The sequence below is a fragment of the Phaseolus vulgaris genome, chromosome 1, assembly GCF_000499845.2.
Source record: "Phaseolus vulgaris cultivar G19833 chromosome 1, P. vulgaris v2.0, whole genome shotgun sequence".
Lineage (NCBI taxonomy): Eukaryota > Viridiplantae > Streptophyta > Magnoliopsida > Fabales > Fabaceae > Phaseolus > Phaseolus vulgaris.
In genome coordinates, this window is record NC_023759.2 from 19,486,119 (window position 1) to 19,510,728 (window position 24,610).

Here is a 24,610-nt window from a genome sequence, read left to right on the forward strand (position 1 = left end):
ATGCTTCCTAAATATCGATCTCTCGCATACTTATAAAAACAACTTAGAAATCACACTCATACATTAATGGTAATTGACATTTCAAGTCTATCTCTAGCACTCAAATATGTTGAGTATTATTGTTTAGGTAAGAACCCTAACATTACCTCTCGATCAGATTTAAGGTTCTCAATTTGTCAGAGAAATTTAGAAGTAAAAGAACAATACCAATAATCAATCAAGAACAAAATAATATATCATATTAAATATCATCTCAATACATAAGAGTTGGAGTAAATTACTCCAAATTCCAAAGGGTAGAATTATCTACGCATACTTCTACCACCATCCATTCTCCCAATTGTGTTACAACTTACTCAATGGTGTTTTCCTCTCAATCTTGCACACCAGGGTTGTGACTCTAGCCCCCTATTTAACCTAATTTACTAGAGTTAGGTGACTTCCTACGTCGCACTGATGGGCTAAGTGATAAAACATAAAAAAGGCCCAATCTGTCTGGTGCATTATCGCTTGAGCGAGAGAACCGTCAATTTGTGAAAACAGTCTTGGAGCATTCTCACTCAAGCGAGAATATCTCGCTTGAGCGAGATACTCCTGTTGTGAAATTAGCTTTTTCGGCGCTTTTATCTATTCTGGGACCTTCCAACTTTCTCTTTTTAGCTCAAATAATTCTCCTTTATTCCAAATTTTCAATCCTCCCTAGAAACCTACAATTAACACAAAATTTGGGAATAAAATGCTATTATTCAAATAAAGATCATAAAAAATGTAAAAAAGTATAAATTCATAAATTATGGATGATCTTATATGTATATTAGCAATGAATCCTCATAAGTGCCTATATTTTAATATGAAATATTATTGAAATTAGGCACTTATCACTCTCCCCAACTTAGAATCTTGCTTGTCCTCAAGCAAAGTAAATGAATATGTTTGAATTTAAATATCAAACAGCTTAATTCACTAAACAAATCAAATCAGAAACTTTTGATTCTTCCAAATTCAAATATAGAAAAATATAGATACAATTAACATTCAGGATCAAATCAAAACAATAAAATGTTAATTCATTAGGGACTTTCTTCTCATATGCTCACAAGTAAGTGTTTCTCTCTCTTTTCACTGAATCATAACAACTCACATTTGCTTTATAATTCATCTTTAAATCACAAACATATATGAGAAACGTGAATCTTAAGTCTTTTCCAAGGTTGTAATGAGGTCGGGCTTCCAAAAAGTATTGGTTTTTCAGATAACAAAATGCATATCTTAAAGAAGAAGAACATTTCTACAATCCAATTAGAGAGAACATATTATTGGGTCTATTCGTGTCTAAGTTTAAGAGGGGAGGTGTGAATTGAAGTTATAAATTTTTCACAAACACAAACTAGTTTAAAGTATTTCAGAAGAAAATGAACATATTGATTTTAAAAGGAACAAATTTATTTTTCAATACACTTTAACAAAACCAAAACCAAAACTTGTTCAGATTAGGATTGAGATCAAACAGAGAAATTTTATAGAACCAGATTTGTTAATTTTCCAATACCTCAAAGAACAAAATTTATACCAAAAGATCAACCAAGTTTTTCAACACAATTCTTCAAAGAAGGTGAATCTTTAATGAAGATTTAATGAAGAAACTGTTTGTCCTTAAACCAATCAATACATAAATTCAAAAGGCTTTGTTTATGATTAAAGAACTTTTCCAGATCAAGAAGAATAGTTTGAGTAAGCCCAGAAATAACAGGTTCAATTTTAAATGAACATATTTCTTTCTTTACAGATTAACCAAAATATCATAAACGAGTGCAAGGATGAGAAGAATAATGCAAGCACACTTTATACTCATTACTCATAATGAGCTACATCTAGTTTCACCTCACTCCAAGGTGATATTCACTAAAAACCAATTTCAATCAATTACAACATACAACAGTTCTTGAACCCTACAAGAACAATACAACCTAAGCTGAAAAACCCTATTTCAGCACAACTTGCACTCCAAGAAACCCTATCAAAGAGTGACTTACACTAACACCTTTTATAAGAATGAATAAAGGAAAGATAACATCTGGAAGAAGATCCAAGAACTAAAACCAGTAGCTTAATTGCAGCAGAATTGCACCAGCACCTTCACCAAGATCAAGGCTCTCTTAGAACAAGCACACTGGAAGATCTTTTTGAAAAACCATTCAAAAACTCATTCCAATCCTTCTTCTCACACAGAAAACATTTAATCTCTATTTAACCATGATTGTTCAACACCTTTTAATGTGAGAAAATCCTTTCTTTATATAGAAAATAGTTTCTAACAACTTTTAAAAAACAGTTAGAAAGCTGTTATAAAACCAACAAGTTAATTTCAAAACAAACAGATTGTTTTTATGAAGGAATTGCCAGCTCATCTTAACTTAAATAACTGACTGAACTGAACTTTTGGTGCCCTATCAGAATTTCGAAAACCCTTTCAGCAAAACAAAAAAACCTATTGTTTTCCAAATAAACAGATTTATTGTTGTGCAATAACCTAATTTTTTGAGAAAACTTTAAAGAACTTTTTGAAACATTGAAACACTTCTTGTGCTTGATCTTACCACCTTGATTAGGCATATAGGATAGGTAATGAAGTAAAAGGCAACCATAAACTAACTCTAGCATATATACAAGGACATCTCAAAACACATTACAACCTTCAAAGCAAACTAGCTATTTTCTTCATCAAACACTCACTAAGACTTGGCAGAGAAGAAGCTTCATCCATCTTCAACACATATATGTTATCTAATCACCATTTTCTTTTGATGTCACACTTTTCCTCATTTTTCTTTCTACCATCTCATGATTTTCATGATGATTCTTTTTTTTTTTTCATCAATAGGAACAAATTCTTCCTATTTTTTAACTTTTTTAAGCTTTCAAAATTTAAAACCAACCATTCCCTTTTCTATATTTATTGCATCTATGTTCTCCTTTCTTAAACATGCTAAACAGTAGGAAAATATATCATCAAAGACTAGGGTGCAATAATAACAACAATTATTAGCTCAAAGGGGATATATCAAGTGAATTCTAACAAAATTAAGGCCCTGGGTTCCTAATTAATATAAAACAAACGCCTCAATCATCTTCATGCTCTTCTATGATGTAACAAAAAAAAAATTAAGCAAACACAAATTGTTTAAGGTTCACACACTCACTTTGTTTAATTGGTCTTATTCCTTTTTGTTTTGTAATTTCCTATCTTAATCAGTCATTTTGTTAAATTTTCATGTATCACAATTCCAACTACATTTGAATAGGGATTCAATCACATTTTCTTTTCTAACCTGTTTCTATCTCATCTCACTATCTAATATTTAAACACAAATTCCTTTTTTCACAATTCAAAAATAATATTCTAGTTCTTTTTTATTTTAGAAAAAAAAAATTAGAAAAAAAAATTAATACTGAAATTTATTCAAGAAAATAATTCAAGACATAAAATTAACAAAAACTTAAAATTTATTCAAAATACAAAATAAGCAATTGAAACAAACTAAACAAAAGAAAATAAACAAGATAACCGAAAAATAAAAACATAAACAGAAAAAAAAATTCAAATAACTAAAAAGAAAAGAGAATTAGAAAGATGAAACCATTTTTTTGCTCAATCCTCTCTTCCTAAGAAGTCATCCAGCTCTTTGTTAAAATATTCATTTATAGTCTTTCTTTATTTGTTGGATCTTCCTCCCCTGAATAATAGAACATGTCCTTAGGCCAAAATACATAACCTGCAAACTAATTAGGTGGTATGTAGTGAGGGTGTTACCTTTTAATTTTTTTAATTTCTTTTAATTTTTTTTTTTGCAAAAAAAATTCTAGCTTGAGCGAGAATTTCCGACGCCAAACTCACTTGAGCGAGAATCCCTGTAGAAAACTCAATTTTTTTTGTCGTTAAACTCGCTTGAACGCCATTTGTCTTACTTGAACGAGACTCCCTGCACGAAAAGTCTATTTTTCGACGTCAAACTCTCTCAAGAGAGAGTTGACTCGCCTGGGCGAGAATCCCTACAAGAAAACATGATTTTTGAAAGGTAAAATCAAATAAAAATAACAAAACAACATAAAACTAAAATGTGGATTGGGTTGCCTCCCAGTAAGTGCTCGTTTAACATCATCTAGCTTGACGTCAGTTTATTTCAAGGTGGAAATCTCTCTTTGTTCCATCTTTTTGTACACATTCTTCCCCTACATTAAAATTTTTTAGACCATAAAAAAGATTTAAAGTTACCTCCTGATCTTGAGTTCTATCTTGAAGTTCTCCTTTGTCAATACAACTATGATTCTAGCAGTGTTCATAAAGGGTCTTCCAAGTATTAAGGGAACCTCCTCATCTTCTTTTATGTCCATCACAACAAAATCCACAAGTAATGTAAATTTATCCACCTTGACTCCAACTACACCATAAGGATATTTGATGGATCTGTCAGTTAATTGTAATTGCATCTTGGTGGGTTGAACCTCTAGATCATCTATTTTCTTCAGCTTAGCCAAAGGAATTAGATTTATGTTTTCCCCCAAATCCAGTAAGGCATTGTCCACAGATAAAGCACCTATAGATACAGGAAGATTAAAACTTCTTGGGTCCTTGGATTTTTTAGGCAAGTCCTTTTGAATAATGGCATTGTATCTATCCTTCAGCTCTATATTTCTCTCTTCAATATAGCTCTTGTTCTTTCGAAATCTCTCAAGTGTTGAATCTTGCTTCAAATTTCCTGCAAAATAATTTTAGGGAGCAATTTATCAAAGAATTTTCTTTCCTTCTCTTTTTTTGAAGGAGGATGAGGATATGATAAATCTTTTTCAAGAACACCTCTCTCCTTATTTTAATTTTTTCTTCCTCACTTCTTTTCTTTTCTTTTCTCTCTTTTTATCCTTTCTCTTCTCCTTAGTCTCATCTTCTTTTTCAGCCACTACATTATTGCAATGCTCCTTAAATTTGGTTGTGGTGTTTGCTAAGAATTGGCTAGTTGGTCCCTCTGTAATTTGTGCAATTTGTTTGGCCATTTGTCCCAGCTGGATCTCTATAATCCAAATCATGGTCATTCTCTTTTCTTGAATGATCACAAGCTTAGCTAAGGCATCTTCAACTTTACTCATCTTTCAAGAACGAATGGATCCTCAACTTCAAGTGAATTGTTTTGATAAAAATAGTGACCATTAGGATGATCACCTCCACAAAATTCACACCTGATTGGTTGACTTCGGCTTTGAGATGAATGAACAACAGATAATTGATGGGGCAATTTGGCCATTTGTGTGGTTAGTTGCTCAATCAGTTGTATTAGAATTTTATTTTTAGCCAAGAGTGCATCTTCTAACAAGTCTTTATTTTGAATACCTTGTCTATAATGTTGGCTTGATAATCAGTTGATGCCAATGCATCAATAATCCTTGTCGCTTGTTACACAATATCAATAAACTAAAAGATAGTAGAATACACCTGGGTATACAAAGCTTAAGTTCAGAAGAATACAAAACCCAATCCTATTTCGCACACTTAGATGATCAAAAGCTTTTGAATTCTTGAAAAACGTTTTTAAGTAATCTTTATTTCTTTGAGTTTTTAAAAGAATATCAAATAGCGTTTATATTAACTCAATCAAGTGTTCAAAGCCGTTAGATCAAAAACTAAAAGCAGTAGGAAGCCTTTAAAACAATTTAAACACTTAACATAATTATGTGATGAACACTACATTTCAACGGGTTAAAATTTCATAGCCTTTTAGAAAACCCATCTTTTAAAAATGATAAAGATTTAAATGAGCTTGGATCATCTTAAGGAGTGAATTAACAAGTTAAAAACTACTAGACAACACACACCCAGCAGTAAGGTCTTCAAGCTTTCCACTTAGATTTGGAGGCATCAAAGCATCTTGTTCAACAATTTGTACTTCCTTGAATCTTATGAAGCATTTCAAAATGTTTCATTAACTGTATTTTATGTGAACTTTGAGGCTTGAATCACTTATTCCCCTACATACTCTCTGTACCGCCCTGACAGTCGGAAGTGATGACGTGGCATCCAACTACAGTATAGGCGTGTTGACAAGGCGCCAGGTTGGCAGAAGAGGAGGAAGTCAGGGGGCTCGTGAAGTCGCCAATTATTAAGTTGGCGTGTTCCGATCTCCAGCATACCAGAACCGGCGATCACCGGGTTAAAGATGAAGTCGCCAGATGTAAACTCAGGCGACCAAATGATTGGAGATCGCCAGAGCAAGCACATCGCCAGAGATGAAGGTGGTGCAGATTATGAAGGCGGTCGGCGAGACCACAGGGAAGGTGTACGAAAGCACCCTAACTCGCCAGTTCCAGTAGAGATCGCACTCCGAAGTTAGCTATGCACTGGGCAGTACCATGCATGAGTAACCTAGCCAAAAAGAGAGTCAGAAGCAGCGCCCAAGTCAAGGAGGCTCCAGATGATGGCACGTGTACGACTGGATGCGAGCCACGTGTCCAGGTCTGTAACTGCCAGGAGAGAGAAAGTGACCAGGTATACAAGAGTTCTCAACGAACTTTCTGAGGTACGCACGTTCAGATTATACTCTTTACGCTTGCGAGTTCTTGAGCATACTGTGAGAGAGAACATTGCACGGTTCCTTGAGAGTTCTAGAGTGTTCTTGCTCTTAGTATTTGGTGGTTCGGTCACTGACTTGGGCGTTGGAGTGCGATCGGCCGCAGCGGCGCCGCTCTGTTCTTTTGCAGGTTCTCGAGGTGGATCTTGAAGAAGGACGGAGGTTTGAAGCAGTGCACACGTCGATCCTTTGACGAGGCAGGTTCCAACGTTCTGGTCAACAGGCAGGATCACTCTCTTTTCAGTTTTGTTCAGCATCTTCTTCGTGTTAGACACTCAATAAGGAAATGTTAGCTTTTTTGCGATCTTCGCGTCTCTAAATTATATTTTCTTTTTAAATACTTTCTCCATTTATATAAACTTTGTTCGTAGAGCTTTGATAATATATGGACTTGGATATTTCCATTTTTCATTATTCATGTTCTCTTTCGTATCGGATGCCGAAATAGGAAAGTTTAAGTGTGTCTTTAATGCGATTTCTTCTTTTGTACAATCATTTGAGTATGTCGCTGGGTGTATTCCTTTATTCGAATCATCTTGATGTTGCTTGAGTTTTGATTGACACAAGTCTCGCTTGTTAGCTTCATTGTTTTCCTATCAGATGTTGAGAAAGGAAACTTATGCTTTCGACTCTATATGCATCTTTATGTCACTTCGATAGTTTCTCATAACAAAAAAGGAATCAGTAAACAAAATAATTTATAAATTAAGTCATGGGTATCACTGAAACAATGTCTTTCAATATTCGTTATTATCAAAGCTTTATTCTCAAATATTTCACATTCAATTATCATTCAAATTATTTTCAAGTTAATAAAAATTCAAAACGTTGAAGCATAATTACTTTTAACCTGGATATTATTCCTCTAATCATATGTCGAAAAGTTCATTGACATAAAAAGTATTCATACTTTGTTTTTCAAAGGCTTTTATAGTGTAGTACTGTGTAGTCAAATTCTTTTCAAAAGTATTTAATCCAATAATATCAGGAATTGTCAAATAATACGCAGTGTCATAAATCATTCTAAGAATGTAAGGATCAAGTATGGAAACTTCCCTATCATAGTATTTAGTCTAATGCTTTGATGATGTTTGTCTTGAATCAAGTGTGCTCAAGCTTTGAAGAATCCAAATCCTTTGTGTTTGATGGAAGGTTGAATGTGCTTGTTGTTGCTGAGGTGCTTCAGAATAGGATCTGGGGTAGATTATATTTGTAATCCACTCTTTGTTGAATCTAAAGCTTAACTGTTTTCAAATCTTTTAAGATTAAAGTGTTTTTCAAACTAAGTGAAAAACAACCTGTTATTTTGTCGAAACAACCGATTGTTTTATACTTAGGTGTTTTTGAAAAAGTTTTGATGGAAACCATCTAGCCACATACATCCACATAATGATGATGAAGAAGAAGCATTGGATTTGAGGACAAATCCTTTTCAAGAGGGAGGGGATGATGGAAGAGGCACAAGCCCATGATAGAAAAAGACCAAGCCCAAGCCCAAATACAAGTTCAAGCTTCAACTCAAGCCCAACAAATAGAAGATATGGGCAAACTAAGCATCATTGGATGTCTTTCTTTTGTAATTACTTTTGAGTATTTTTAGTAGAACATATAGGGAGGTGTAGATATAAATATAAGAGGTGCAAATGTATAAAGCTAAGTCACACCTTCCATGTGACACAAAAGAAGGTGTAGGTATAGATTTAGGAGGTGCCAAAAATAGAAACCAAGTCACACTTCCCTTGTGACTAGGAATTGGCTCCAAATTCAAATGCTTCTCATTTGAATTTCCCTCCACTTTGTTTTTAATTTCCAGCCCCCTAAACACTATAAATAAGAGGGCTTGGCTCATGTATTTTCAAGATTAATTGAATAGTGAAATGTTTCCAAAATTGTGCCATTTTCACTCCTTGCCTAAACTCTCTTAGGAATAGGCATTTAATCTTCAAACCTTTCACCACCTTCAAAGGGGCTGGCTGAACCTCCCCATTTCCACACTCTTCATGCACCTTCAAGGTCACCATAGCTCCTAGGAGGATCTTGCACATCTCAATCCATAGCTTCCGCACCATTTTTCACAACATCCAAGAAGAGCTCCATGAATTTGCCATCATTTGGTATCATGAGCATAGGTTCTTCAAAGATGAGTAGTTCTTGGTCTTTTCATTTTGTGTTCTTCTTTATTTCATGTTGTTCATCTTGTTTCCATAATTGTCTTGCTGTTTTTTAATTTTTACTTTGTTTTGGTGTGCTATTTGGAAGATCCAACAGGTGCACTTTGTTCAATTGATCTTGAACAATCCTTGTGCAATTTGTGATAGGATTCCATACACCTTGAGTTGCTGTTTTTTATTTTAGGTATTTGAGTCTTTATTGCACTTTTATTTGGTTCATTTTATGCTCTTTGAGTCTTTTAATTTCTGAATCCATATATATTTTGTCAAGTCATGTTCATCCACAATGTCATCAACTCATAGTAGTCCTTTGTTTGCTTTATTGTTTCTTGATTTTGGGTAATTTTTCTTGATTTGAAACTGTTGTGATATTGATATTTTGGTGCCTTTTATTTTTAGCTTGACTTCATATTTGTGTTTAGATCTACACAAATTCCTTTTCATCAATTCCATTGAGTTTATATTTTGGTTTCTTGCTGTTTTTTCCAATTTTTATAGAATCCCCTGTTTTACATACTCTGTGCTGGCTGTTTTGTTTCAGAAAATTATTTTCCCTCATAGGAAATTTTTTATTCTCTGGATTATGCAAGATTGAGGTGTTACAGAAAAGACAAAAAAAGAATCAGCTCAAAAGAGTCAATAGAAAAAAAATGATAAATATATTAAAAACAGTGTGCAAATCTGGGCGCTACAGTTGGCGTAACTGAACAATGAATTTGAAAACTTTATTAAAAAAAAATGGCTCATGCGTTTGGAGTGAAACCAACGCCAGATTTTAGTTAAGATCTTGAATATTTTGCATATAAAATTTCAGAATCAAATCTTAAAAGGGAAGCTCAGCATAAATTGGGGAAAAACACGTTCTCTGGCCCACAACAATTTTCCAGTGGTGCTGTTTTTTGATTTTGAAATCTATTCTAGTGCTATTCTTAGGATTCATTTTGTGTGCCTACCTTTATTTGAGTACCTTTATTTGCTTGTCTAGTATTCTTGGAACACTTTCTAGTTGTCACAATCTAACTCCATTTGTGTGGTACTGTTTTTCCAATTAAATTGTTTCTTGCTTTAATTCTTTGGCCTCTAAATTTGGTGCTGGAATTTATTCTCAATTGGTGCTTATGTGAGTGGAAATTTGACTTGAGTAAGGTCTAGTCTTCTTGATAGGTGCTAGAATTGGAGAATTAAGACCCTAATTCTAAGAGGAACAAAGGCAAAGGCAGAATCAAATACTTATCAAAAACACCACAAACACTTGGAGGGCCCAACAAGAAAAAACAACCAAGGAAGTGCCAATAGCAAAAAAAAGATCAACAAAGGGAGTTTTCTTAATTTTCTTTGCAACTTAACTTGTGTTAATTACTTCTTAATTATGTGATTAGACGGTGAGTGTGTCTTCAAGGGCTCCAAGTGTCCAAGAAGCCTCACCTAGGGCCGACTAGTGTAGAACTATCTAGTTTAGCAATTGTTAATTGTTTTTTTAATTGCATCTCTTGCTTAATTAGTTTCGTTTTTTTCAATTGTGTTGCTTTGTTTAAGCTTTGTTAATCCTTGCTTGGTTAATTAGTTAGCTTGCATTGTTTTCTTGCATTAAAATCTGATTTCTCAACTTAATTGTGTTCTAAGTGGTTTACTAAGAGAAAGCTTTGTGTGAAGACATTGAGGGATAGTTTTTGGCTAAGGCAAAGACTTGGTATTTAAGTAGTCCATTGTGACTCACCTCCCTTACCTGGAAAACTACCTTCTTTGACTTTCCTAAATTTTCTCAAGGTAAAATACTTGTATACACAAAGCTTTAGTCATGTCTTCTCACTCCTCTAAATCTCTTAAAAGTGAGGTGAAATCCTAGAAATCTCTTTTGAAACAACTTTCCAAGGATATGCAATCAATTTCATCTAAACAATTGGAGAATGAGGCTAAAACTAATGAATTGACTAAAGCAAAGGATGAGAAGTCTCACATTTTCAAAAAATTACCTTCTCATGCATCTATCTCTAAAGATCGTGATTCTTTTGGGGAGGGAAGCCTTAGAATAAATGATTATTATCAAGCACCCCCTAGAAGACATAGAAAAGATAGAAAAGAACAAGAAAACCCAAGAGAGGTTAGGGTAGACCAACCCCATTTCCATGGAAAAGAAAATATAGAAGCTTGCCTAGATTGGGAAATGAGGGTAGAAAAATTGTTTGCTTCCCATAAAGAAAGAAAGGAAAGAAAAATACAAAAGAAAAGAGAGGAAGTCGAAAGGGAAGCTATAGAAAAAGAAAAAGAAAAAGAAAAAGAAAAGCATGAGAAGACCCTTGAGAAACAAAAGGCGTGGGAGAAGAGTGTTCCTTCCCACAAGGCCATTCAACAAGACAAAAGATTTAAAAATACCTTTGAAAATATGTGTCTTGTTGAACAACCTCAAAGCCTTACCTTTTGTAAAGGAACACTTGCAAGCATAAGCAAAAAAAAAGAGTCTTTAAAAGAAGCTTGCATAGATAAAGATAAAGTAGATTATTTCTCATATGTGCTAGGATATCACCAATTGAATGTCAAGTTATCTATAAGCATTTACAAAAACAAATTTTTATGTGAGGTAGTGCCTAAAGAAACTTGTCATGTCTTATTGAGACAACCATTGCCAAGTGTACAAATTCTCATAAACAATGGTTGTAACAACGAGACTATCTTTACACATAAGAGAGAAAGTCTTCATGAAGGAGAACTCATGGGTCAAATTAGAGTTGATAAAACTCTAGCGCTTTTAAAAGGAAAACTTTTGTCCCCAATGATAAAAGAGGTTCAAAGACATTGCCTTAGGTACAATTCTTGTTTTCAAACTAAACCTAAGGCAATGTCTCAAGAACTCTATACTCCTTCACCTTTTGCAAATGATCCTTGGGAAGACACAAATTTCATATTAGAGCTTCCTAGGACAACAAAAGGTTTTGATTCCATTTTCATGGATATGGATAAACTCTTCTCTAGAGAAGTGATACATCCTCATGGTTTATCTTCAAGCCTAGTGTTGGATAGAGCTCCAAATTTCGCAAACCATGATTTGAGGATTCTCTTGGGAAAACTTGCAACTAAGTTGTACACTTTAAATTCTTATCATCCTCAAAAGCATGGTCAAAATACATTTGAAAATCTAGCTCTTTCTACTATGCCTAGAATAATCATAAAGGACAAACACAACTCTAGAGATGAGCATACATACCATAGTGTAGTTCACAAAACTACCAATATTTTCCCATTTGAAGTTGTATATGGACTTAATCCTCTTTCTCCTTTAGATTTATTACCCCTTCCTAATCCACATACCTTTGTGCATAAGGAAGGAGTTACAAAAGATGATTTTGTTAAGAAAATGCATGAGAGGATTCAAGAACAAATACAACAACAAATAGAGAAATATTATGAGAAGTTGCCAAAAACAATAGAAAAACAAAAGGAATGGCAACTTCCTAAAATTAATGTTTACACAACTGCTCAAACTAACACATTTGATTTGTTTGATGACTCACAGAGATGGACATTTGATCCTGGAGGACGAGCCTAGTTTTCAAAATAGGAATAAGGTTGTTGTTCGAGATCAAACCTGTAGATCTGAGGACAGATCCTCTCAAGAAGGAGGGGATGATGGAAACCATTCAGCCACATACATCCACATAATGATGATGAAGAAGAAGCATTGGATTTGAGGACAAATCCTTTTCAAGAGGGAGGGGATGATGGAAGAGGCACAAGCCCATGATAGAAAAAGACCAAGCCCAAGCCCAAATACAAGTTCAAGCTTCAACTCAAGCCCAACAAATAGAAGATATGGGCAAACTAAGCATCATTGGATGTCTTTCTTTTGTAATTACTTTTGAGTATTTTTAGTAGAACATACAGGGAGGTGTAGATATAAATATAAGAGGTGCAAATGTATAAAGCTAAGTCACACCTTCCATGTGACACAAAAGAAGGTGTAGGTATAGATTTAGGAGGTGCCAAAAATAGAAACCAAGTCACACTTCCCTTGTGACTAGGAATTGGTTCCAAATTCAAATGCTTCTCATTTGAATTTCCCTCCACTTTCTTTTTAATTTCCAGCCCCCTAAACACTATAAATAAGAGGGCTTGGCTAATGTATTTTCAAGATTAATTGAATTGCTGCCAAAATTGTGCCATTCTCACTCCTTGCCTAAACTCTCTTAGGAATAGGCTTTTAATCTTCAAACCTTTCACCACCTTCAAAGGGGCTGGCTGAACCTCCCCATTTCCACACTCTTCATGCACCTTCAAGTTCACCATAGCTCCTAGGAGGATCTTCCACATCTCAATCCATAACTTCCGCACCATTTTTCACAACATCCAAGAAGAGCTCCATGAATTTGCCATCAAGTTTGAAAACTGTTTTGGATGGTTGACTTGCTGTCAAACCCAAACAACCGATTGATTCGTTATTTCAACCGATTGTTTGTTTGGAATCCTAACAGAAACAATTTTGTTTCTTAAAAGAGCTTTAATTGATTTCATAACTGAATACGCTACTGCTTTAAATGCTTTGACCAAGATTTGAATACTATAAATAGTTTGTTAATATTTTATAACAAACAACAAGAAAGAAAAACAAATTTGAGTTTTTCAAAGATTTTTCAAGCATTTGAGTTTGAACCTTGAGCTTTGGTTATTCAAGAGAGAAGTGGAATAGGATTACTCTGTATTGATTTTAGTTGATTTTGTAACAGTGTAATTCGTTATGTGATTTGTGTACATTCTGGTGTTGTAAAGCCAAGAAAGGTTGTGTGCTCTTGTGGTTGTCAAGATCAACATTCTTGGTGGTGTATGTGCTGAGCCAAAGGAAGTGTGTGTCTTGAGGGGATGAAGGTCACTTCTTTGGTGGTGTGTGTATGTAATTTGGATTTGATTACCTAGTGGATTCCCCAGTGGTTTTTGGGAAACTGGATGTAGCTCTTGGGTTAAGAGTGAACCAGTATAAACTGTTTGTGCAATTCTCTCTTCCCTAAACTCTTTAATTTCAGTTGTTATTGTTTTACTGGTATAAACAATTGATTGTTTTTCTGCTGCTTTTTTGTTTTGAGCCTTGTTCTTGGCAAACTGAATTCCTAAATCTGGTTTCTTGCAAAGAAATTCATTCTATCCTAAAAGGTTTGTGAAAACCCCTTTTAAACCACCTCTCTAGTTTAAAGCCAAACATTCTAACTATTGGCATCAAGAGCTTGGTACTTGAAAAATACTCAAGTTTGATCCGAAAATCTTTTTCAATGGCTGGAAAACTATCTTTTGAGGAATGTGCTTCAATCAACAAACCACCTTAATTTTGTGGCTTGAATTATAAGTATTGGGAGGCTAGAATGAAAATCTTTGTTGAATCCATTGATCAAGGAATTTGGAATTCAATCGAAAATGGCCCTTTCATTCCAAAGCTTAAAAAGAATGGATCTTGATCCGATCGGTCATCGGTAGTCGATGACGTCAGCAGCAGAGAACCACGTGGACCACTCGCAGGGTGACACGTGGACCAGGTGACAGAGAGATCAGGGAGGCGATCGCCAAGAGCGGTGATCGGGGGGTCAGTAACCAAGTGACCACCAACAGATCAGGCGGCAGAGAGGTCAGGGGACAGATCACCCAGAACGGTGATCGGTGGTCAGTAGCCAAGTGGCCACCAACAGACCAGTTCCCAGACTCACGCCTAGGGGCAGAACGCGAGAAGCAAATAGAGCACTGATCAGTCATCGGGTGCATTGTCATCGGGGTTTCGTGTCACACGCAGTTAAACTGGGACTGAGGTTCCCAGCGAGAGCGTTACACATGAACCTCGCATGAGCACATCTCAGGGAATCGCGCACGAGAGTGGCCTGAGGGAGCTAGTAAACCGATCAGTGATTGGCGACTCCCTCAACCCATTACGTGCGTGAAGGGTAAGCTGTCCACGCAGAGAGCAACGCTTGGTGAGTGTGCCTAGACCGGCCACACCTGGCGTTCTCCGGAGAGTATGCGATTTATCCAGATGAAAGAAATATGCTAAGTTACTCCGCAAGGGAATAACTTAGCACACAAAGAGAAGCGCTAGAGCCCTTCCAGTAAGTGACACGTGTGTGGTTAGAGGTGAGTCGCATGCCTCCACGTGTCATCATCTGAGAGGGGTGCGGTCCAGATAAAGGTGCACTCCGTACCGCTAAAGGTACAGACAAGCGCAGCCAAGCGCAGAGACGCGCGGACACGCACAGACACCCACGCTCTACTGATTCTAGAGGTACATTGTCTCTGAAAAGCGTAACAGGGTTCTGACACATGCCAGAAAAGCGTAACAGAATTCTGTTAGGCCCAGGAGCAGAGAGAGAGACATAAAAGAGAATCAGGGAGAGATTGAGGGGAGATACGAAAGATAGAGAGCAAGAGCTTTTCACACACACTACTATTTTTTCTCATTGGGTGGTTCTGTGGTCTAACTTGATCGTCGGAGTGCAAACGGCCGCTAGAGGCGCCGTCTGTGTGTTTTGCAGGTCACGTTTGGAGATTCAAGAGAAGGTTCTGAGGGTGATTTTGCAGAGAACGCAGTCGCGTAGACGGGACAGAGAGTGCTACAAAGCGATTCCTCCACGTTCGAGTTGCCGGCAGGATCAGATCTTTTATTAAGAAAACCTTGGTCCCAGTAGACCAATGAAGAATGTAAGATGACCAAGCTTGATTGTATTGCCCAAAACATAATAGCTTCTGCACTGGATTCTAATAATTTTTTCAGGATATCAGAATGCAAATCTGCCAAAGAAATGTGGGACACACTCAAAGTTACTCATGGAAACATCACTGAATCAAAGGAAGTAAAGACAAGAAGTCAAGCAAGAAGGAAAAGGAGGCAAAATAGGAAAAGCCTCAACCTCTGCTTCATGGCCAAAAAGGAAGATGATTCAAGCAATGTAAGTTCCTCTAATTCTTCAAATACTGAAAATTACAGTCAATTGTTTGAAGTTTTTCAAGAAACACATGAATAAGCTAACTGATTGGTTCTCTCAAACAACCGTTTGAAAGTGCTTAACAACTGGCTTGAAAATAGGGTTGAGACACTTGAAGAAAAGCTGGAAAAATCAAAAATTGATTTTGAAAATCTGGAAAATCATTGCAAAAACTCTTCTCATATGTGTGACTCTCTAGTTTGTGAAAATTGTGAAAATCTTATAATATCTTGTTAGTACTGTGCCTAAGCTTTCAAAAGGAAAATCCAACTTTCAGAATGTCTTGGCATCTCAAAACTGTGTTTTTGGAAGAGTTGGATTAGGTTTTAATCCACAGAACAAGCAAGATAATTTTCAAAGAAATTTTCAAAACTGCTAGTAAAACAATCGATTGTTAAGTCGAAACAACCGGTTGTTACATGTTTTTACTGCATGAAGAGAGGCCATTCTGTCAGATTCTGCAAAACAAGGAAATATTTTGTTCCCAAAGATTTTATGAAATGGATTCCCAAAGGTTGTGAGGTTTTAAATGATAAAAATAAATCAAATGGACCCACATTTGTAAGGGAACCAAACCTTGTTGCTTGAATTCATTTTCATGCAGGAAATCTAGAAGAAAGTGAGGATCTAAGTCATCTGATCAAACTCTTGGAAGGAAAAGATTAACACTGGAACTGAATCAATGTTTTGTACCAATCCAAGTCTTTTCAAAAGTCAAAAGAAGCTTCTTGATCACATCAAATGGCTCATTGAAGGGACCTCATAAAAGGATAAGACATTCCTTAACTCTGCCTTTGATTTGTTAATTACTATTTCATGTTTAAAAACTTTCTCTGAATAATTACATCTTTTTTTGAATCCTTCTCACTCAATATTTGAAAAATCTCAATTTGTCTACTAGCTGCAGAAAAACAACTAATTGTTTCTTCGAAACAACCGATTGTTTCCTCTCTGGCAGTACTGTGAAAGAATGGATTTAATTTCTTTTTGCATTCTGTTTGTTGCAGATCTCAATTATGAAAAGATCCTGAGTCAATAAAGCTGTATTGAAAGCCTGATTATGTTCTGGAGGAAGTTACAACATGTCATAAAGGAATATATTCCATAATCTTGAAAATTCAAGAGCCTTTATGACTAGTCAAAGATCACATGTGATGACCATGTGGTTTTCTGCTTTTTCTGACGTTTTATGTGCAGGTTTTGGTCAAGTCTCTTCTCTTTGAAGACTGAAACCCACCCACATCATTTGATTGCAGTAAGGTTCAGCATTTCTATAAATTCTGGTACAACTGTTCTCTCTCACAAGAACAATCAATTGAGCCATCTCTTGCAACATTTCTTGCTTTCTTTGTGTGAGACCCTTTGCCTCTTTTTCTGCTTTCATGGAGTCCACTCCTCCTACATCAAAGAGGATCAAAACAAGAGTTGTGAGGTCTGGAGGGAGACTTGAGGGCTAGTTTTCAGGGGATAATGACCTCATTGAGAGATATCATTTTGAAACAAGCACAAAGGTGATCAACAATCCAAAAGTTGTCTCCTTTGATTGGCTGAAAAGTCAAAAGCTTGACAATGTGAGAAAGCTTCTAAAATATCAGTTGCTGAGAAGATTCTTGGAGATGAAGGGAAACATATACCCTTATTTAATGGCAGAAGGAGATGATGATTCAAGCAGCTCAAGCAGTGTAAGTTCTTTTGCTTCTTTAAGTGTTGAAAATTATAGCCAACTTCTTCAAGCTTTTAAAGAAACTCATGAAGAAGCTAATCAATTGGCTCTCTCAAACAACCGATTGAAAGGGTTGAACAACTGGCTTGAAAATAAGGTCAAGACACTTGAAGAAGAATTGGAAAAGTCAAAAATTGATTTTGAAAATCTTGAAATCAATTGCAAAAACTTTTCTCATGTGTGTAGCTCTAAAGTTTGTGAAAATTGTAAAACTCTTGAGAGTAAGGTCCACTACCTTGTAAAAATTGTGGATAAACTTTCAAAGGGTAAATCCAACTTTGAAACTGTCTTGGCATTCCAAAAATGTGTTTTTGGAAAATCTGGTTTGGGGAAATATATTAAAAACAGTGTGCAAACTGTGCTTGATGTTCACTGATTAAACTGGAATGATGTAGAGCGAACTGGATTATGAAATTTAAACCACAGAAACTTCAAGATGTTAACTCAATAATGGCACTGGAATCAATTAAAAATAGTAAGCCAATTAATTGAGATAACTTTTTCAAATTCGCTGCCAGATTACCGTATTCTTTTCGGCAGAATTGTACACTTTTTTTTATTTTATTTATCATTTTTTGTGTACTTTGAATTTTTGAGTAATTACTTTTTCTACTCTTTTCTAACACTTTGAATATCACAAATCCAGAATTTCAGATTTTTCCAGTGAGTAAATCAATTGCAATAAGGAAAAACAGTAAGCACGTTTTCAGAAACAGAGGAATCCTAATAGGAATGAAAAACAGAATTATGAAATAGCAAAGACATAATGGAAAATGATGTATAGGAACTTGTATAGGTCTAGAATACAAGCATGAACTCAAACTAAAACAGAAAATGCACAAAGGATCAATATCAAATTCAGAAAATTATATGACACTAAAGCAAGAAACAATCAAAAGCAATAAAAGTACTACTAGAAGTGATGACAATTATGGAAAAACAAGACTAAGACAAAACTTGTATGGATTCAAAAAGGAAAATACTCAAACATATGATAGGCACAAAATTAAAACAGCTAGCAATACTCAAATAAGCCTAAAACAGAACCTTAAATTGCAAGAAATTAAAAAGAGCTCTTGAAAAAAAAAGTGCTACACAACTCAACAATTAAACAAGAACACACCTAAACTCTTTATACCACATGATGTGATTCCAATATCATAGAAGAGAATGATTCTTGACATTCTTAGGAATCAACTTGAGTTGGACAATAGTTAGGCACTTTTTCTTAGAATTGGATCAATGTTCTAAGTCAAGAACACACCAAAACTAGCACCAAATCCAAACTCATATGGAAGTTCCACATATTGTCAAATTGAACCGATCAAAAAGAGAGGAAAAGCAAATGCACCGAATAGAAATGACTAAGAACAGAATTGAACTGATTAAAATGAATTAAAAGGCAAGAAAACTGAAAAGGAGTGCTGGAAATATAAAAGCACCGAACCAAAACATGAACAAGAAGAAGAACAGCTGCTGGAAAATGAAATAGCCGAACCAAAACACAAGAACACAAGCTTAAAACATGAATATCAAAAGAGAAGGAAGGAAGGAGAGTAGAAAGCTCATGAAGATGGATGTATGGTTGGATGATCACACCACTAGAAGGATGGAGACTCCTAGATGAGTGTGCAAGCCGCCACTTGAGGTAACCATGGAACCATCAAGATAAGACTAGTGAAGAAGGCACAAAGCTCTCTAATGCTCTCTCAAAAATTGAGTATAGTTTCTTTAGTCTAAATTCAAATATGCATTTTACAAAGGGAGCACCTCTATTTATAGCCTAAGGTGCTGAAATGCAAGCTACACAAATTCAAAAATTCCCTCCTAAAAACCTTCTAGAACCGGCGCCAAAGACAATGCATGAGGAAGGTGTGACCTCTTCCTTCACTTTGGCACCTCCTATTCTACTCCTACACCTATCTACTAACGCACCCCCCTCCTAAAGCTCCTAACTAAAGCCTAAAAGATGCTATAACAATAGAGGTTTCTAATGTTTCCCTCTAAGCACCTTCAACCAAAGAAATTACAAAAAGAGAAAATAATTGTCCCCTAGCTCCTAAAGCTTTGAACATGCTTCTTGTAAGCCTTCGAGGTGGGCTTTGACCTCCATGGGCATCCTCCATTTGTGCCTCTACCTCTTCTTGATCTTGTTGATTGGCCTCCATGTCCACTTGAGCTTGATCTCCATCAAAGAGGGATTCTGTTTTACTATAAAATCTGTTGCAACTGTTTTCCTTCACAAAAATAACCCATTGGCTCATCTCTTGCAACATCTTTTTCTCTCATTGTGTGTGCCTTTTTCTCATTGTGTTTTCATGGATTCCACTCCTCCTACATTAAAGAGAATTAAAACCAGGGATGTGAGATCAGGAGGGCGTCTTGAGGGCTAGTTTTCAGGAGATAATGAATTGATTGAGAAGTATCACTTTGAAACAAGTAGAAAAGTGATAAACAACCCAAAAGTTGTCTCCTTTGATTGGTTGAAAAGCCAAAAGTTGGACAATGTAAGGAGGCTTCTCAAAGAACAGCTGTTGAAGAGATTCTTGGACATGAAGGGGAAGATATATCCGGATCTAATTCGAGTTTTCTACACAAATTTAAAGTTTGAAGGTAACAATCTTGTTTCACATGTCAAGGGTGTAGATATGGAGATTACCTATGATGTATGGGCTGCTGTAACTGGTTTGAAATATGTTGGGATGAGAATCAATAAAGGAAACATTGGTGTGGTGGAAAATTTCAACAAAGTTCAGTACTATAGAAGCTGTTTGAAAAATCCTCAAACTCAAATAAGGACTTGTTCTATTGGAGGTTTGAAGTTGAATGAAATGCTATTAGCTCTTATTGTTACATGGATTTTAACACCTAGAGGAAGCAACCATTTTGTTTTAACTGAAGAAGATCTTGTCTATATCTATTGCATCATGAACGAAGTCAAGATCAATTGGATTCATATCATCAAGGAGCACATGCAAAAATCTATGAGGTTAAGTGATTACCATTATCCTTATGTTGTCTTGATTTCTAAGTTTCTACTCTATTTTGAAGCGAATCTTGAGGATGAAACATCTGAGTTGGTGAAATCAACACTTGAAGTGAACAATGGTTCACTAAGCAAGATGGGTTTTACCAAGATCAATGGAAGATGGGTAAGCAAAGATGGTGAACATGGTGGTTCCTCAAGTGCTGCACTAGCTGAAAATGATGAGGAAGATCAAGATGGTGTTGGTATGAATGTTCAAGATGCAGAACAACCTGTAACTGATTTTGATGTTGGAACAAGTGTTGGACATCAAGGAGATGGGACTCCTTCAATGACTTCCTTTGAGAGATACATGGTGAATAGGCTAGAAGGCTTTGCGGAAAATCAAAGGAATATTCATGATCTTTGTGTTTCAAACTTTCAGAACATTGATAATAGATTCCAAAGCATGAATACACGGTTTCAAACGCTTGATGAACAGATTGAAGTTGTTCATAATCAAATCTTTGAGATGTAGTATCGAAAGGAAGACTGTAGAAAAACAATTTGTTGATCAGTCGAAACAATCGATTGTTAAGCCTGACTTACAAGGCTTTGTTGTTTTCTATCTTTGTATTTCCTTCTTTTCTGAACTATTTCTTCTCTTCCTAAAGTCTATTTGTGAAGACAAATAGGGGGAGAATATTTTGGTTTTGTGTTGCCTAAACTCTGATTTGTTTGAATATTGCTTTCTACTGCTACTGCTGCTGTTTTCTATTGGTTTTTGGTTGGTTTTCTGCTCTAAGGTTTATGCAGAAAACCAGTAAAATGTGCTATTCTAACCTGATGTTAAAGATGCTCTGGTTTGCATAAGTTTTACTTTGCAAGTGCTGCTTCAGATTCAAACAAAGACCAACACAAGCAACCAGGGATTTGTCTTCACCAAATAGGGGGAGATTGTTGATCAAGAGTGATCAAGTGCTTTGAAGATTTCAAATTATGCTTTGAAGAATCCAAATCATTTGTGTTTGATGCTAGGTTGTGTTGCTGTTGTATTTTGGGAGGGATCTGGGTAGTTTTATTTGTAATCCACTCCTTTGTTGAATCTAAAGCAAATGTGTTTTAAATCCTTTTTGAAATAAAGTGTTTTTCAAACTAAGTGAAAAACAACATTTTGTTTTGTCGAATCAACCGGTTGTTTTACTCTTAGGAGTTTTTGAAAAGGTTGAAAACTGTTTAAGTTTGGTTGACTTAACTGCCAAACCAAACAATCGGTTGTTTCGTGGTTACAACCGATTGTTTCTTTGAAAATCCTAACAAAATTCTGTTTTGATGGGTGAATGTGCTTTAAATGATTTCCAACTGAATACGCTGCTTCATTAAATGCTTTGACCAATCTTTGGAAAATATAAATAGTTTGTTTATGTTTTCAAACAAGCAAGAGAAATAGATTTGAGTTTTTCAGTTGTGTAAGAGTTGATTCAAGATTTGAACATTCACATCAAAGCTTTGGGTTTTCTAAGAGAGTGGAATAGGATTGCATTTGTATTGATTTCAGATTGTTCTGTAAACAAGTGTAATCTCTTTTCAACCTTCTGTATTTCTGGTGTTGTGTTTTCAAGGAGTGTTGTGTGCTCTTGAGGTGGTCAAGATCAATACTCTTGGTGTGTGTATTGCCAAAGTGAGTGTGTTTCTTCAAGGGTTCAAGGTGCTTTGGTGGATTATGTGTTGTAATCTGGTTTGATTACTTACTGGAGTACCCAATGGTTTTCTGGGGACTGGATGTAGCTCTTGGTTTAAGAGTGAACCAGTATAAACTGTTGGTGTATCTTTCTCTTACCCTTAAACTCATTTAAATTCAGTTTTTACTTTTACTGGTATAAACAACCAATTGTTTCACAAAAACAACCGATTGTTTTTCTGCTGTTTTATTGCTCTAGTTCTTGGCTAACCTGATTTTTGTTCTGGATTCACACAAAGAATTTTGTTAATCTTTGAAAAGTTTTCAAAAACCTCTCTTAAACAATTCACCCCCCCCCCTCTCGTTTAAGGCCATATATTCTAACAATATCTTGATTGTGAAATTTATTTTTATCCTTCCAAGATGAGTTGTATAAGTCATCATTATGAGTATGTTTGAAAGAGATTTTTCGTAAAAGTTGTGATTCAACCTTGATGGCTAGGAGAACCAATTTTTCTAAAGATGTATACTTATAAAGTTCTACAACATTTTGAATTTCTCTTCTTAATCCACTCACAAATCTAGCTATCTTTGACTCTTCACTTTCATGCATATTGATTTTAGTCAAAGTAACTTCTAAATCTTTGAAATATTCATCCACACTCCTAGGTCCTTGATGAATTCGTTGAAGCTTCAACAAGAGTTCCTTTCTATAGTGAGGAGGAACAAACCGCGCACACATGCATAACTTTAAATCACTCCAAGAGACCACGAATTGTCTCTTGTTTAGCCTAATGTCCATTACAGTTTGATGCCACCATTGCATGGCATAGTCCTCAAATTTTAGGGAAGCTAACTTAACCTTTTTGTCCTCTTCGACCTCGTACACATTAAATATTTGTTCTACTTTAGCTTCCCATCCTAGATATACATTTGGGTCACTATCCACATTAAAGCTAGGTAATTTAACAAAAGGTAGAGCCTTCTTTCGTTGACGGTGATGTTGGCGCCTAGCTTCAAAATTTTGCACTCACTACAAAAAAACGTGTATGTGGTGGCGGTTATTTTCGTAAAAACTGGCGTTTTTAACCGCCACATTATACGTCTGTGGCAGTACCGCGTACCGCCAGAATTCTTGCCGCCACAAAGTTTAATGTGGCGGTCAATTGAGAACCGTTGTAGCAGACCCCATATTATGCATTGTATAAAGTGACGGTTTTAAGCGTGTAATTTACGTCAGTTATAAATGTTGTAATTTTAAAACTAGGTAAATCAATTCTAGCTTAAATTGTGGCAGTTTTAACCGCCACTTAATACACTATAGTATGACATTTATAATACCCTTTATAACTGTCATAATTCAAATATTAAATATTTAATTTTATTTTTAATATTTATAATAATTTATTTAATTCTATTTTATAATTTGATTTCATAATATTATTTAATTTCATATTATAATTAAACTTTAATTTTATTTTTAATATTTATAAAATTTATTTAATTCTATTTTATAATATTAATTAATTTCATATTATAATTAAATTTCAGTACAAAGTTATGCTTCATAATATAATTAAATTATAACATAAATTAATTTCATAATATAATTAAAATTGATAAATATAATAATCAAAAGATGACTTCATTCTTTCATTGAGAGAACAAAGTTGATAATGTCAAACTAATCCAAACAACAAGTAAATTAAATTGTCAAAATATAAATTGTTTCACTTTCTAAACATATTACAACTAAATTCTCAATCCTAATTTGTCTTACTGCCTCTACTTGATCCTATATTCTGGTTTGGTGATGGAACACCACTGCCAACATCCGGTGCCTGGAATAAGTTAAAATATGGTTAAAGTTAATTGACAATTTTAAAAAATTAAATGAAAATAATACTATAATAAAATTTTAAGTATAGTAATTTATACCTCATTAATAGATGCTTCTATTATAGCAAAATATTCCGGCATGTCTGATCTAAAATCAATGTAGGGTAAACTGTGAAGATATTAAGAATACATGAATGAAGGAATAGGCACTAAAGAATAAAAACTAAAGTACTCCTTACAAACCTTACAAAGTGAATGCTTAATTATCATGTTAACACCTTCAAACCATTTCAAAAAATAATATAATATGTTATCATATAAGAGTGTACCGCCCTGGTGGTCGGGTGTGATGACGTGGCATCCTCCTACAGTATAGGCGTGTTGACAAGGCGCCAGGTTGGCAGAAGGGAAGGAAGTCGGGTGGCTCGTGTAGTCACCAGTTGTTATATTGGCGTGTTCCGATTTCCAGCTTATCAGAATCGGCGATCGCCAGGTTAAAGATGAAGTCGCCAGATGTAGATTCAGGCGACCTAGTCATTGGAGATCGCCAGAGCGAGCACATCGCCGAAGATGAAGGAGAAGCAGATTGTGAAGGCGGCCGGCGAGACCACAGGGAAGGTGTATGAAGGCCCCTAACTCGCCAGTTCCAGTAGAGATCGCACTC

General features: G+C 35.3%; 1 long non-coding RNA gene across 1 annotated transcript; it reads right to left on the minus strand.

Moving 5' to 3' along the window:
- Positions 1-23,729: 23,729 nt before the first annotated feature.
- LOC137815466 (uncharacterized) lies at positions 23,730-24,245 on the minus strand. The gene is made up of 2 exons (XR_011081756.1): positions 24,046-24,245; positions 23,730-23,948 (listed from the first exon to the last, which is right to left on the minus strand). It is a non-coding gene; the product is annotated as an uncharacterized lncRNA (long non-coding RNA).
- Between the last annotated feature and the right edge of the window lie 365 nt (positions 24,246-24,610).